At 37.9% G+C, this 15976-nt stretch overlaps 1 protein-coding gene and 1 pseudogene across 2 annotated transcripts in view; one reads left to right on the top strand and one right to left on the bottom strand.

Moving 5' to 3' along the window:
* Positions 1-621: 621 nt before the first annotated feature.
* LOC125614054 lies at positions 622-745 on the bottom strand (annotated as a pseudogene).
* A 3706-nt stretch (positions 746-4451) lies between these two features.
* Positions 4452-15976, top strand: part of Prdm10 (PR/SET domain 10) — a 93419-nt gene continuing 81894 nt past the window's right edge. For both annotated transcript variants that reach the window (XM_015499044.2, XM_048796224.1), the window contains exon 1: positions 4452-4855. The gene's annotated coding sequence lies outside the window, so the exon portion shown is untranslated. The remainder of the gene's footprint in view (positions 4856-15976) is intronic.

Genomic DNA, 15976 nt, shown 5'->3' with positions numbered 1-15976 from the left:
CCAAAGGCACACAATTAGAGACCCACCTCCTCCAGCCACACCCTACCTGCCTGTCAGAGGATTAATGTACTGATTAGGTAAAACCTTTCATAATCCAATCATTTCATCTTTAAACTTTTTTTGCATTGTCTCACACATGAGCTTTTGGGAGACACCTAATATCCAAACCATAACAGGGATAGAACCCAGGACACACGCCAGGCAAGTACTCTACCACTGAGTTACATCCCCCGCCATTATTTTATTTTATGTTATTTTATTTGACAGAGTTTGGCTAGATTGCCCAAGCTGGCCTTGAACTTGAAATCCTCCAAGGTAGCTAGATTTATAGTCACATCAGGCTTCTGTTTCTTCTCTAATCGTCATTAGATGGCTGCAACTAATTAGACCTCAGCTAATATGTATTTGGGCAATGATCCAACTCTGAACTACATCCCTGCTCTAAGTCTATGTAGCTAAATAAAGCTTTATTTGGTTATTTCAAAATTTTATTTCCAGTCCCTATCCCTCCCTTGAAACCCAGCTGCCTTTATAGTGTGTCTTTTTGGATTTCTGAAAAAAATCTTTCTTTCTCTCTCTTTCTTTCCCCTCCTTCCTTCCCTCCCTCCCTTTCTTTCTTCTCTGTGTCTCCCCATTCACAATACAGACCAGGCACAGGGCTTGGGCTGAGGTGTACAATTGGCATACTGTCATCTTTCTATATAGTTAGTATAAGAACATAGCCTGTGGTAAGTATTAGGAGGTCCCAAAAGATACTTCAAACTTAATATGACTACCTACAATTATCTAACTATATTTCTCCCATTCTTTCTAGTCTCAGTTAAGATACCAGCATTTACTTGGTCAAGTCTCAATTTTTTTTTGGTAGGGGGAGTACCAGGCATTGAACTCAGGGGCACTCAACCATTGAGCCACATCCCCAACCCTATTTTGTATTTTTTTTTTAAATTTTTTTTTTAAATATTTATTTCTTTTAGTTATTGGCGGACACAACATCTTTGTTTGTATGTGGTGCTGAGGATTGAACCTGGGCCGCACGCTTGCCAGGCGAGCGCGCTACCGCTTGAGCCACATCCCAAGCCCCTATTTTGTATTTTATTTAGAGACAGGGTCTCACTGAGTTGCTTAGCACCTCACCATTGCTGAGGCTGACTTTGAATTCATGATTCTCCAGTCTCAGCTTCCCCAGCTGCTGGGATTGTAGGTGTGTGCCACCATGCCGGGCTCAAGTCTCAATTTTGTAGTAATTTTTGATCATTCTCTTGTCATTATCAGCAAACATCATTCTGTCCCATATCTTATCCATTTGCAAGTTCTCTGGTTTCATCTCCAAAATATATCTGTGCTTACACATGTCCCCTCATTCATGCTCCTGTTTTGGTTAAGATCACCATCATTTTCTACTTAGAGCACATTGAAATATATATTCCTTGCCTCTAGTATCTTGTACCCTCCACCAACAAAATAAGCACCAGAGTGGCTAGAGTTATCTTAGAAAAAAAAATTGTTTCATTCCTTTGCTTAAAATGAACTTAAAACAACTCCAATACCACAAAGTCTTATATGATCTGTTCCCTGGTTTCCCAAGTTGTCTTGTATCACTATGCCCTTTGCCCTGTGTTCAGCAACTCTGGTCCTTTCATTTTCTTTTTCTTCTTCTTCTTCTTCTTTTTTTTTTTTTTAAGTGTATCAGAGTGAAAGTACCATAAAGGCACAAATTTTTGTATTTTTTCCTTTGGTCTGTTAACTGATGAATCCTAAAGCACCTAATATATGCCTGGCATACAGTAAGCACCCAATTAATACTTTTTCAATGGAAAATTGAATGAATTTGTGCACACCATACTACTTTGAAAAAAAAAAGTTTCATGGCTTTTCCATTTGCTGTTCTCTCAGACTGGAATGTTCTCCAAGATCTTAGCATGACTGGCTACCCACCCACCCCCGCCCCACCCCCCCAATCATTTAACTGTCAGGCCCACGTTAGTATCTTTTAGAAAGGAGTTGTCTGACCCCCTGTTTGAATTGTCAGCATTCTCACCTTTTTGTATTTCTTGCTTTATTTTCTTCCCAGCATTTATCATCACCTGGAATAATGATAATTATTATGTTTATTATAACACATTATATTAATTATAATAGAGAAATTATTATTATGTTTATTATGATATATTATTATTATTAGGTTCTAGGAATGTAACCCGGGGCACTACTGCACTGAATTACATCCATAGTCATTTTTATTTTTATTTTGAGACAGGGTTTTGCTAAGTTGCTTAGGGCCAGTTGATGAAGCTGGCTTTGAATTTATAACCCACCTGCCTTAGCCTCCTGAGTTGATGGGATTACACTGTACTATTGTGTCTGGCTATCACCTAAAATTATTTATGAATTTTCTTAGGTGGCTTCCCTGGGATTGGAAACTCCATGAGAGCAGGGAGTTAATTTTTTGTTGTTGTTGTTCCCTCTTCTATCCTCATTGTGTAGAACAGTGACTGGTATACAGTACATATATAATAAATATTTTCTGTACACCACAATAAATGGCTTATACTTTGTAAAATTTTTTGTACCTTTATTTTATTTGTTTTTATGTGGTGCTGAGGATTGAACCCAGCACCTTGCATGAGCTAGCAAGTGCTCTACCGCTGAGCCACAACCCCAGCCCTTTACTGTGTAAATTTTAAGAAACTATTTAAAGCCATATAAAAAGCAAATTCCTAAGATTCATTTCAGACCATCTTGAATAAAAACAAGCTGTGGGTGGTGTCTACTTGTAATATTTGTGTACTTCTAAGTTTTAGAACATTTCTTTAAGTTCGTGAGGATAACTGGGACACTCTGGTTCAAATAGGCCCACATCTCACGATGAATGTTCTTTTGGTTTCTTGTGTCATTTCTGGTTAGCAGACCTCAGAGACTTCCAATTCTAATGAATCTCAAAAGGAATTCTCCTCAGAGGCCAAGGGTTTTAAGGCGTGGGAGCTTTTGTCCAACCTTTGGCATAATATGTCACTCACAACACTAAAAAGAGGTCATTTTAATGACTCTCTTAGCCAATATATTCATTCTTAAGGCAAATGACTTCCATGTCCATATACTCAGTAAAGAGTGAATAATGAATATCACTTCTCACCAAAAATGTTAAAGTTTACCTCATCAGATCCCCTTATATATTTTTTTCAATTAAATTCAGCAAGGTTTATTACTCTTAACCTTTATTTATTTATTTTTTGGTACCAGGGATTGAACCCAGGGGCACTTAACAACTGAGCCACATCCCCAGCCCTTTTTATTTTATTTTATTTTTTTATTTTGAGACAGGGCCTCGCTAAGTTACTTAAGTCCTCACTAAATTGCTGAGACTGGCCTTGGATTTATGATTCTCCTGCCTCAGCCTCCTGGGATCACAGCCTGCCTCACTGTGCCCAGCTGTTTTTGAATTTTTAAAAACAGAACACTCTCCTCTTCTTTCCACTATTTTCAATTATTTAAACAAATCAGTAAAGAGAATATCAAATGAATTTTAGTTTTTCCCCTTGTAGATATTTTCTGTTCTCAAGAAAATATCTACAAGGGGAAATATCTGTCGTCCCCCCTCCCCCATTTTCCCCTTATTTATTTATTTTTTTTTTGTTAGATAATAGTTTAGCCAGTTTGTAGGTTTTATCATCAGCATTCTGTTTAAGTTCTGGGCAGTGTGCTAAGGAAAGCACTTTACTCAGTATTTTAAAGAGAGATCTCATTTAATCTTCAAAAGGTGGATGAGAAAACTATTCCCTGAAAGTACAAAGGTCCAAGGTCTTTGAAAACTAGTTGCCTTCCCTACTGCCAGCGGGTAGTTAGAATTGAGGTTTGTATTCCAAAGCCTGAGCTGCTATCTACTTTGTTGCCCTTTGAGAAGGCAACTTTAAGAGAGGATAAGATGTGGAAGTCTGAGGTTGAGAAATGAATGGCTTAAATCACTTGTTTAACCAGAGTTAACTAATGCTTCTCAGTGTTTATGGAACTCAATTTAATTTTCAGAATGGTAAAGGGGGGAGGAGAGATGCAGTGAAGACGGTTTCTGGTTTGACAGGAACTGAACGCAGATAGGTTCCCAAGGACTGAAAGGTGGATGGGCTGCGCCTGGGTCAGCGGGGCGCACCCTGAAAGACTTAAGACTGAGGCGTGTCCTGGGCGCGCTGAGCCTTGGGATGAAAACTCCTGGTGGGGCGGGAAGGCCCCAGCTGACGCCTGTCCCGCCACAGCCCTGGTGTGCTCCCCAGAACTCTGAGCCTCTCAGGCGTGCGGGAATATGGGCTGGGAATCCCCGCGCACAGTCACTCCTCTTATTGTGGACACACCGCTGGATACTTTCCTCCACCGTGTCCAGGCCCCAGAGGGGGCTTGACCCTGAATGCAAAGAGTCGGGCTTTCTGATTGGCTTAGAGTACAAACGCAGGCGAGCGCCGCCTGAGACCCGCTCTTCGATTGGATTTTACGTGAACAGTAGAGCACGAAATAAAGAGGCCTTCAGTCATTGGGCCATTGTGTGAATCTCCTTTTGGCTTCTCTGCCGACTGAATAAGCGTCTCAGGATCTTCGTCATGACTCTTAAATCTGGGCCTGTCAGTTCGCCCCAGCGTTTCTCGTCTCTAGGCACGGCCTGGAGTTTACAGAGTGTAACCAATCATATAACGTCGAGATCAGGTTGCCAGGCAGATTATGCTAATAAGGCCCCGCCTTTTATGCTGCTCCCACTCTGCGGCGGGAAGAACCACCTGGAGGTGGCGGGGGGGTTTGATTTCCATCACCCCTAGGGAGAGAGGATCGGGGACCCGCTGATCTTCCAGCTCCCCTCAGCCAACGTCGTGTAAGTACCTAAAGGATTAAGGGAACTGGATAAGCCAGGGTCCAGAGTACCCCATAGTCTGGGAGGGTGTTTCGTCTTTGCTTAGTCCCACCCAAAATGGCGCCCAGCTCTTTCCGCATCTCAGAGCCCGGCCGGGGCCAACCGACCGCGGACCCGGGTGTGGGGGGGGGAATTGATGGTGGTGATAATGGAGGTGTTAGTACTGATACTAAGTACAGTACCCNTTTTTTTTTTTTTTTTTTTTTTTTTTTTTTTTTTTTAACTCAACAGTACTTACCTTCATTAAAACATCACTCCTGTTTTGTGGCTTCTTTTTCTGACCTGTATCCCTCTTTGATGTAATAACTCCACAGCTGTAAGCTTCTTGAAGGCAGGAGGATATACAGTGTTACACTGTATTCTTTTGTATTTATCCATTCCACCGCCAGTATCACAGTAGCTTTTACATTGGACATGCTTATTTGTTGCTCTAGAATGAAGAAAACAAGATTAAAAAGAAAATTAGTATTGTTTGGGGGGCAAAGCAAAGTGTTTATATAGTCTGGTGTATTAATCAAGTTAACTTTTGATGTGTTTACTTTTCCCAAATAATTGTGAAATCAACGTAAAACGAACCATTTTAAAGTGAATAATCCAGTGGCATTTAGTAGAAGGTTTACATTTTGTACTTTGGAGACATTGTTTCCTGCCAGCAGGGGTGGTGGTGGTGCTTGCCTGTAATCCCACTGAGGGTGGAGGATCCCAAGTTCAAGGTCAGCCTCAGCAATTTCTTGAGCTGCTGTCTCAAATCTGTAGGGCTAGAGGTGTGGTTCAGAGAACTCCTCCTGTTGGGGGTGGGGGTGGGGCAAAAACCGTCTTGTGAATCCTCTGATTCTGTAAGCACTCAGTTTTAGCTATAATGTTATTTATTTTGCAAGGGTGCTGAATTGTTCTCTGTTCTTCCAAAAAAAGCCATTTACGTTCTCTAATGTTTTACAGCTTACTTTACTACATAATGTGTGCATTCTATGTTGTAAATCTAAATGTAGGTGAGGATGTATAATGTATAAGGCAAGGTCCTTGGATGCTTTTAGAAATTATGGCATGTCAATCCAATGTAATCCCAAATTGGTTGGCATTGCTTCAGCTTCCACTTGCCTGTTTTGTTTTTCTTCTAACAATAATGCATCCATGGTAGAAAACATAGAAAACATAGAAAGAGCATTAAAAAACCCTAAATTATAATTAGAGATAATCCTGATATTTTAAAGTGTTTTTAATCTTTGTGTTTATGCATAAAATATTTTCAAAAATGTAGCATTAAGTGTAGTATCTATTTTGTTTTAATAGGTTCCTAAAAATTTCACTGATGATTTGCCACTTTTTTAGTAGTTTATCCCATTATTTGAAAAGGGGGCATCATGAAGTTCTTTGCATTAAAAGAATATTTTATTTAGAACCAGGGCACTGCACCACTGAGCCACATCTCCAGCCCTTTTTAAAAATTTTTACTTTGAGACAGGGTCTCACTAAGTTGCTTAGGACTTTGCTAAATTACTGAGGCTGGCTTTGAACTTGCAATCCTCCTGCCTCAGACTCCTGACCTGCTGGGAGAATAAGATTTTAATACATTTTACCTTTTAAAAGCTTCACCTAATTGATAGTGATAGATTTTTGGATAACAAGCAGAATTAATCAGAGCTGAAACTACTGAGCTGTAATTTTAGTGTCCTCAATAAATTTACATATTAAGCACTGGTAAATAGATGGTATCTGTATAATTTAACTTGGTAAAAATGATTTGGGAAAAGCAAATATTAAATCTCCTTGTCGTTTTAGACAGAGTTTGTTTTAAACTAGAAAGCTAATGTACTTTGACCTATTGCCACTAAAATACACAGTCTTCTCTCAACCCCACCTGGAAGAGTATAAACACACCCAGTTCAGCAATTTATTTTTCACAAGCAGAAGTTATTGTTTAAATTTGTCCTGGAGCTGGGCATGAGCCCCACCTGTAATCCCAGCGACTTGGGAGGCTGAATTAGGAGGATTACAAACTTGAGGCCAGCCTCAGCAACTTAATGAGACCCTGTCTCAAAAAATAAAAAGGGCTGAGGATGGAGCTTAGTGGTAAATTGCTGAGCTGGGGTATGGCATGTACTATTCCCCCCTAAAAAATAAGACAATTTGTTGTAGGTACTTTAATAAATTAATGAAGAGAATTTGGCTAATGAGTTAGAAAAAAATTGGGGGACTAGGGTATAGCTCAGTGGTAGAGTGTGTACTTAGCATATGGGTACTGTACTTAGTATCAGTACTAACACCTCCATTATCACCACCATCACCACCAACAACAAAAAAACACAAAAAAAGGGAGGACATTTTCCACAATGGTCCTGCCCTGATTCTGGAATTTGGAAAGGAACAGAGGGTTAGTGGAGAGCTTTTCATTATTTTGGTCCATACTGAAGATGCTTTCCTTTTCCCTACTCTGGCATTAAGCTATTTAATTCCATAATATTAGAACTAAGTACCCCTGGTTTTTGCCCACTTTTACAGTCTGACTCTGATGTTACAATTCACAGTCTGTTACTTGCTGTGATCTTTAGAAGAGCTATCCCTTAGATCTGTTGTGTCCAGTACTGTAGGCACTAGACTACCTGTGGCTCTTAAACATTTGAAAGTGGCTAATGTTGTACGTGTGAAATATATAACAACAGATTTTTAGATTTAGTATGAAAAAAATACACCTCAGTATCTAAAATATTGATTACATGGTGAAAAGAAAATATATTGGTTTGATTTAGATAAAATATATTATTACAATTAATTTCACCTATTTCTACTTCCCCCCTCCCCCCAGCACTGGGGATTGAACCCATGGTTGCTTTACCACTGAGCTACATCCCCAGCCCTCTTCAGTTTTTGAGACAGGGTCTCACAAAGTTGCTAAGGCTGGTTTCAAACTTGTGATCCTCCTGCATCAGCCTCTTGAGTCCCTGGGATTATAGGTGTGTACCACCACACCTGGCAGAAGTGAATTCATTAAGACATTAGAAATGGTTTCAGATGTTTTTTTCTTCTGAAATTTTTTTTTAAATGACTTACAAAGGATAGAATTTTATTTAACTTATTGTTCCTGAGGCTGGAAGTATAAGAGCGTGGTGCTGGCTTCTGGTGAGGGCCTTCTTGCTATATCCCAACATGGGAGAGGGCATCACATGGCAAGACCAAAAATTCTTTTAAAAAGCAAATCCTACCATTCCTTGAAGATTTTGAAAGCAATTTGTTAGGGGTTATTTTCAGTGTTGCAACAACCATGATTATAGGCACTCGTAATATAATGTTCTTCTGGTAGGGGAATAGCTATAATTCCTTTAACTATTGCTTTGTGTTTGACTAATTTTTGAAGTATCCTTTCCAAGGCACCTGTTTATATTTAGTTCTTAACATGTGACATTGATAGAAATGTTCAATTTTACAAATGAGAAAAAGATGACAGAAGTTTAGTGAATTAGACAAGAGTGGGGAGATAGCCAATAGGAACAAAGGGCTGGGTTCTCAGTCTCAAGCAATGGTACATGTATTAATGAGGTTTCAATCTCTTTGTCTTTATTTGTTCATCTCTTCCTTTATTCCATTGAAGTTGATGAGTTCAAAATTACTCTGTATTATTTATTTATTTATACAGTGATGGGATTAAATTCAAGGCCTGGACATACCAGCCAAGCACTTGACCACTGGACTGTTACCCTCACACCTACCCCTAGATTTTGAAAACAGATTTTTTTTTTTTTTTTTGGTACTGGGGATTGAACCCAAGGCTTAGAGCACACTAAGCAAGCTCTATATCACTGAGTTACATCCTTAGCCATCCAGTCTCTGGATTTTAAATAGTTCATCATTTGATAAATTTAAGAACTTACAAAGAGTAATGTTTAAGACACTTGTTTATGTGACATGCAGGTTATCTCAAGTATCTTAAACCTGCTGAAGTGAGATATAACTACGATATAACTATATTATATAATTGTATTTATAGTTTAAGAATTAACATGAAATTATGTAGCAGCCATTGCTTTTTTTTTTTTTTTTTTTTGTACCAGGGACTGAACTCAGGGGTACTTGACCACTGAGCTACATCCCCAGCCCTATTTTGTCTTTTATTTAGGGACAGGGTCTCACTGAGTTGCTTAGCGCCTTGCAGTTGCTGAGGCTGGCTTTAAACTCTTCTGTCTGATTCTTCTGTCTAGCTTTGAACTCTTCTGTCTGATTCTTCTGTCTCAGCCTCCTAAACTGCTGGGATTACAGGCATGTGCCACCATACCTGGCAGCAGCCATTGCATTTTGATGAACTTTGTTTCATTTAAAAATTTTAAGGAATTTTACATTCATATTTATATATATTCATCCTGTGCACTCTATATGTGTTGGTTAGCTTTCTATTACTGTAAATACCTGAGATAATCAGCTTGTAAAGAGAAAAGGTTTATTTCGCTCAGTTTTGGAGATTTCCAATCCATGTTCAATTGACCCCATTGCTTTTGATCCTGTAATAAGGCAGCAAAATCATGGCAGGAACATGTTAGAGGGGCAAAATTGCTCTCCTCATAGCTGGGAAGTAAAAAGATGAAGAGACTAGGGTCCCACAGTCCCCCCCTTGAGGACATGCTCCTAGTTACCTGGAGACCTCACCACCTTTTAAAATTTCTACTACCTCCTAATAGTACCAAGCTGGGGATTAGGCCTTTAATACATGGACTTTTGGGAGACACCCAAACCATGCCACTTGGTAATTCCCCCCCTCCCCCCAAATTATATCTTTTCATATATCATTTAAAAAATAATACCTTTGTTCAGATCCATGACTGAGTGGCTGGCTTTCTTTCTTTCTCTCCTTTTTTTTCTTTCAAACCAAGGGGTGCACTACCATATCCCCAGCCCATATTATTTTTTACTTTGATACAGGATCTTGTTAAATTGCCAAGGCTGTCTTCAAACTTACCATCCTCCTGCCTCACTTCCCAAGTCATTGGGATTACAGGTGTGTGCCACCACACTGGGCTCAAGTCAGCAGTTTTTAACTGTTATAAATCTCTTATATATGTGTGTACATATATGTAAATATTTGTTTATATTTACATATATGTAAATATAAATATATATGTATGTATTTGTGATGCTGAGAATTGAACACAGGGCCTTCCTCATGCTAGGTAAGCACTCTGTCACTGAACTGCAACCTTTAGCTCTGCAGATATATTTTGAGTGTAACAAAATATGTATAAGACTTACTATTGTGTGACTTTAAATAAAACCTAAGTTAATGTACAGCACAGTGGTTCAAGAATTAGAGATTCAATTTTGTAAAGGTGCCCATCTTCTGGAAACTGATATAAATTTAGTGTAATCCTAGCAAATTTTTACAAACTAGACAATTTAAAAACGTTTGTAATGGCCCATGAAAATGCATAACACCCTTGAAAAAGAGAAGTTGGAAGCTTCTGTTCTAGAGATTTAGAACTACAGTAATTAAGACTGTGTGAGATATTGGCATCAGTTGGATTAATAGTATTAGATCAGTAAAAAATATAAGGACTCTGGAAATAGTCTCATCTATATGCAAAAACACTTGATTAAAATGACCTAAGAGGCATGGCAGATGAAAGGCAAAACAATAAAGCTTTTAAAAGTTTAATATAGGAGAGACTGGGGTTGTGGCTCAGTGGTAGAGCACTTGCCTAGTATGTGTGAGGCATTGGGTTCGATCCTCAGCACCACATATAAATAAATAAATAAAGGTCTAGCAACAACTAAAAAATATATGTTTTTCAGTATACAGACTTATATTTATTTTACATTTATACTTATTTGCAATCTACTTTTTATTTGTTTTAATTAGTTACACATGACAGTACAATGATCTTGACATATCCTACATTTGAATCAGATGGGATATAATTTCTCATTTTTCTGAGTGTATAGGTTGCAGAATTACAACCTGTATGGAGAGGATATTTATTTTTAAAAAAATATTTTTTAGTTGTAGATGGACATAATACCTTTGTTTATTTTTGTGTAGTGCCAGGATTAAACCTAGTGCCTCATGCATGCTTGGCAAGCTCTCTCAACCACAACCCGGCCCATAGGAGAGTATATTTATGGTTTTAGTAGTATCGAGAAGGGATTCATAAGCAAGATGCAGCATATACTAATAGACAGTGGAACAGCCTCAAATGGGCACTTCAGAAAAGGAGAATTCACATTTCTAATAAATATATGAAAAGATTTTCCATTTTATTAGTAGCAAAGGAAATGCAAATTATACCCACTATGTAAATGCCTTAACACTGTACACCTAAGTTAAGGTAGGCAATACCAAATCCTGAGCATGTTGAGCAGTAGAGACCCTCATACATGGTTAGAAAGAGTATAAATTAGTGTAACTACTTTGAAAGACAATTCAGCATTATCAAGAAAATAAAAAGCCTGCTGTAAACCTATCATTTCCATTATTAGAGAAATATATGCTCTTGAGAACCAGAAAAAAATACTTGGAGTAATTTATTTTTATGATCTGAATTGATTCAATTAATATTTGAGGGTTTCTATGATCTGTACACATAGCAGTGGATAAATGCTATTTATATTATCCTCCTCTGCTGAATATTGTTTTTTACTGCTGAATATTTTCACAAAATATTCCATTCAGTGTGTTCTTCCATTTTCCTAAGACAGTGCTGTACACAGAACAGGCATTTGATAAATACTGTGTTTTTAAAAAGTATTATTCAATTTTTTACAATGGGAACCTTTCACTATAGGTTTATAATTGCCCAGCTCCCGGGCTGTTGAGCAATTTGCTCAATTAAATCTGCTTGTGTGGGTTTAGTAAATTACAACCTCCTCTAGTTTCCTTGAGATGAAGTCTAGCCTCCTGATTATATCATCTAGTGGGAGACAAGGAGACAGTAGCCAGTCCATTTCCTCTTGGGGTTCTTGGCAGCTTTGCCTAGGGTGAAAGCTGTTTCTGGGGAAAGGAAAAGAGGTCCAAACTCTGTAGTAATAAATATCTGGGATTAGATCCCACTTAGTGCTACGACCATGGTCAAGTAACCATTCTTGGTTGTGGTGAGAATTGTTTTGAAAGCTAATATTTAAAGGACATCTCACAGTGCCTGTACCTTATAGGTGCTCAGTAAATGGCAGCAGCTGTAATTGTTACTATTCACTAGTTGTTTACTTAAGTAGCTGCCTTTCTACAGTGTACATTTTGAATCAAATGGCCTATGATTATGCTGATTTTTTTTGTAGTTGTAGATGGACAGCATACCTCTATTTTATTTGTTCACTTTTATGTGGTGCTGAGGATAGAACCCAGTTACTCACATGTGCAAGGCAAGTGATCTGCCACGAGCTACAGCCCCAGCCCAATTATGCTGATTTTTTTAAAAAAAGAGCTACATTTGTTAAAGGATTACAATTTTGTAATTTCATTTAACTCCTTCAATGAATTTACAAAGGAATCTAGCATGTCCTACATTATACCTGAATGAAATGATCTAGTTATGTATTTGCAAAGAATACTTACTGCTGAGTGCTCTAAACCTGAAAGCTTCTATTTTGACTCTCAATGTAGAAAAAAAATGCTAATTACCATAGTTTGAAAAGTCTATCAATTTGAATTCGAAATATATTTTCTGGTGAAATATATTGGGTGAGAGCGAACCCATGCTTATAGTCAAGAGATGTTTATTCCCAAGTCAATTGTTTAATAATAGAAATAAAGAGACTTTCAAAATGGTCAACATCTTTACCCATCATGGAAATGCAAAATAAAACTACATTGAGTTTTTCACCTTGTCCCAATCAGAATGGCTTGTTTTTTAGAATATACTATTTTGATACCAAAAAAACAAGCTGGGCAAAAGCCACTGAGCTACATCCCCAGCCCTTTTTTAAATTTCATTTTGAAACAGGGTTTTGCTAAGTTGCTTGGGATAAGTTGCTTGGGCTAAGTTGCTGAGGCTGGCCTCAAACTTGTGATCCTCCTGCCTTAGCCTCCCGAGTCACTGGTATGATAGGGGAGAGCCAACAGTCTTGGCCTTTTTTTTTGCTTTGTTTTGTATTGGGGATTGAACCTATAGCTTCATAGCAAAGTACACACTGTACCACTGAGCCCCTGCCTAAGATTTTCCCTCCCACTGTTTTGCAGTGCTGGGGATAAAATGCCGGTCCTCTTATATGCTAGTGCTTTACCATGAGTCACACCTCCAACCCAAGATTAAGTTTTAATGATGTCAATACCTGCTTTAATATGTCTTCTACTTGGGTTCACCATGTTGTTAATCAAATACTTGTATTTTTTAAAAATTTTAATTAAAAAATTTTTTTAAACTCTTCTGCATTTCACATTTAGCTTTGCTAACAAGGGACTGAGGATGAGGAATGGGAATTTGAAAATGAAAATCAGGCCACATTAACCTCTTTACAACAGGTAGGAATTAGATATTAAAGGGAATTACTTCAGACTAATATCTTTTTGCTTCTTAGCCTTGGGTCAGAGTTATGTTTCAGTCTCTTTGAACTAATAACTGTATTTTTCAGGAGTTGAGGAAGAGTGAATAGTAATTAAATTGTTTTTTTCTTACATTAATTAGGAAAACTATGCTCTAAAATACTTTTCTTCTAAGCAATTATAATACTTATTTTTTTCTTAGAATATTTTGAAACACTTGAATTTATTAAGGAAACAGATTAACACTTAAGCCTGTGCCTCTTTTTACATAATGCAGGATTTTATCCTAAGGACTTGGGTTGTGACTTAAGTCATAGTTACTACCCAGAATCGCCAGTAAGGAAGGCTTTTTAGGCCATAGACGACCCACCTGGGAGTCTCCTAGTTACTGCAACTGCTACTTCAACAGAAAAACTTAAGATATGTGGGGCAGATACTTTCCATGCAGAGGTAAACCAGAGCCATAGATGCTATCTATCTCCCTACTAGTTGTTTTGTGAATGAAAGCTGCTATTGAGAAGGGACCTGGGCATGTTCTTGGAGCTTTTGCAAGTCTAGTATCCATAGTGAAAAACATGAATGTTTAGTATTGTTTAGTGAGTCATCTGCAGCAATCTCTCAGTCTTCAAATGTCCTCTGCAAATCTGTGTTTACATTCAGGTGTAAATTTGCCTGTAACTATGTGGTAAAGGGGAGCTAGGAGATAATCCCCATGAGAGCAGTCTGGTTGGCAAAGTAAACAATTATGTTCACCATAATTGGACCCCAGTCTTCTCTAAGTTCTGAGATATAAAGATCATACAGACATTAGGGAAGATGGTGATTTGTAAATTTTGTTTTTAGTTTTTTTCTTTTGGTACTGGAAATTGAACCCAAGAATGTTTTGCCACTAAGCTACATCCCCAGCTTTTCTTATTTTTTATTTTGAGTCAGGGTCTTACTAAGTTGCTTAGAGCCTTGCTAAGCACTGAGGCTGGCTTCAAACTTGGGATCCTCCAGCCTCAGCTTCTTGAATTGCTGGGATTACAGATGTGTGCAACTGTGCCTGACTTGCTTTGTTGTTTTGAAAGAAGATATACAAGTCTTTTAACTAAGTTTTGTTTACCAATAAAAAAAATTTTTTTAAAGGTGGTGACTTTGTCCATTGATAGTTTGTGTAAGAATATTTATTAATGTTACTAAGTCAGAGTAGGAATTCAGAGCTTTAATCTTTGTCCAGTGCTTACCAAAGGTGGTCTGGGCTCATTGTAATCAGGCCTTCATGTTACTTCTAGAGTGATTTCCCAAATTGTCACTGCTATGATGAGGTATTTTTCTTTCCCTACTGTGCAGGAGTTAAGCCAGATTTGGCTCATTTAAGGATCACTTGGGGAAGTTTATAAACATTTTGTATTTCCTTTTACCCCTGTAATTAATTGCATTACCATCTTCAGGGGTGAGATTCTGGAGTTTGTTTTTCAAATAACTCCCTATTTGATCCTAGTAAAACTAGTCCACAAACTTTATAAACTGTAGGCTAATTGAATAAAGTTTAAATTCTTCACCTTGCACTTGTGGCCTTTGTAGACCTTTTTAGATCCATCCTAACTGTTTGAGGCTTTTCTCTCTCATAGTCACTAGTCCCTAAGCATATCCTTAATTTCTTGCCCTGGAACTTTCTCAAAAAACTTGTTAAAAATGCACTCATTGGGGGCTGGGGTTGTGGCTTATCAGTAGAGTGCTTGCCTAGCATGTGTGAGGCTCTGGGTTCGATTCTCAGCACCACATAAAAATAAATAAATAATATGAAGGTATTGTGTCCAACTACAACTAAAAAAAAAAATTCATTGTTAAAAAAAATGCACTCATGTTTGCTCTAATGGCAAATATTATATACCCCTTCCCCTTCTCTATATATGTAAAGTCTCTTCTTTTTATTTTTTAATTTGTTCTAATTAGTTATACTTGACAGTAGAATGAATGCATTTTGATACATTGTACACAAATGGAGCACAACTTCTTCCTCTGGCTGTACATGGTGCAGAGTCACACTGGTAGTGTAATCATACATGTATATAGGGTAATAATGTCGGTTCCATTCCACTGTTCTTCCCATCCATATACCCTCTCCCTTCCCCTCATTCCCCTATGCACAATCCAAAATTCCTTCATTCCCTTTTCCCCATTATGGATCAGCATTTGCTTATCAGAGAAAACATTTGGCCTTTGGTTTGGGGTTTGGCTTATTTCGCTTAGCATGATATTCTCCAACGCCAATCATTTACCTGCAAATACCATAATTTCACTCTTCTTTAAGGCTGAGTAATATTCCATTCTGTATATATGTAGCACATTTTCTTTATCCATTCATCAGTTGAAGGGCATGTAGATTGGTTCTATAGTTTAGCTATTGTGAATTGAGCTGCTGTAAACATTAATGTGGCTGTGTCCTTTGGGTATAAACCGAGAAGTGGGATAACTGGGTCAAATAGTGGTTCCAAGTTTTCTGAGGAATTGCCATGCTACTTAGTGGTTGCATCAATTTGCAGTCCCACCAGCAATGTATGAGTGTACTCTTTTTCCCCATGCTTGCCAACACTTATTATTGCTTGTATTCTTTTTTTTTTTTTTTTTTTTTTTTTTTA

The sequence above is a fragment of the Marmota marmota genome, unplaced genomic scaffold, assembly GCF_001458135.2.
Source record: "Marmota marmota marmota unplaced genomic scaffold, marMar, whole genome shotgun sequence".
NCBI classification, from domain to species: domain Eukaryota; kingdom Metazoa; phylum Chordata; class Mammalia; order Rodentia; family Sciuridae; genus Marmota; species Marmota marmota.
Note: the sequence above shows the minus strand (reverse complement) of the source record. Positions and strands in the feature narration are given on the sequence as shown.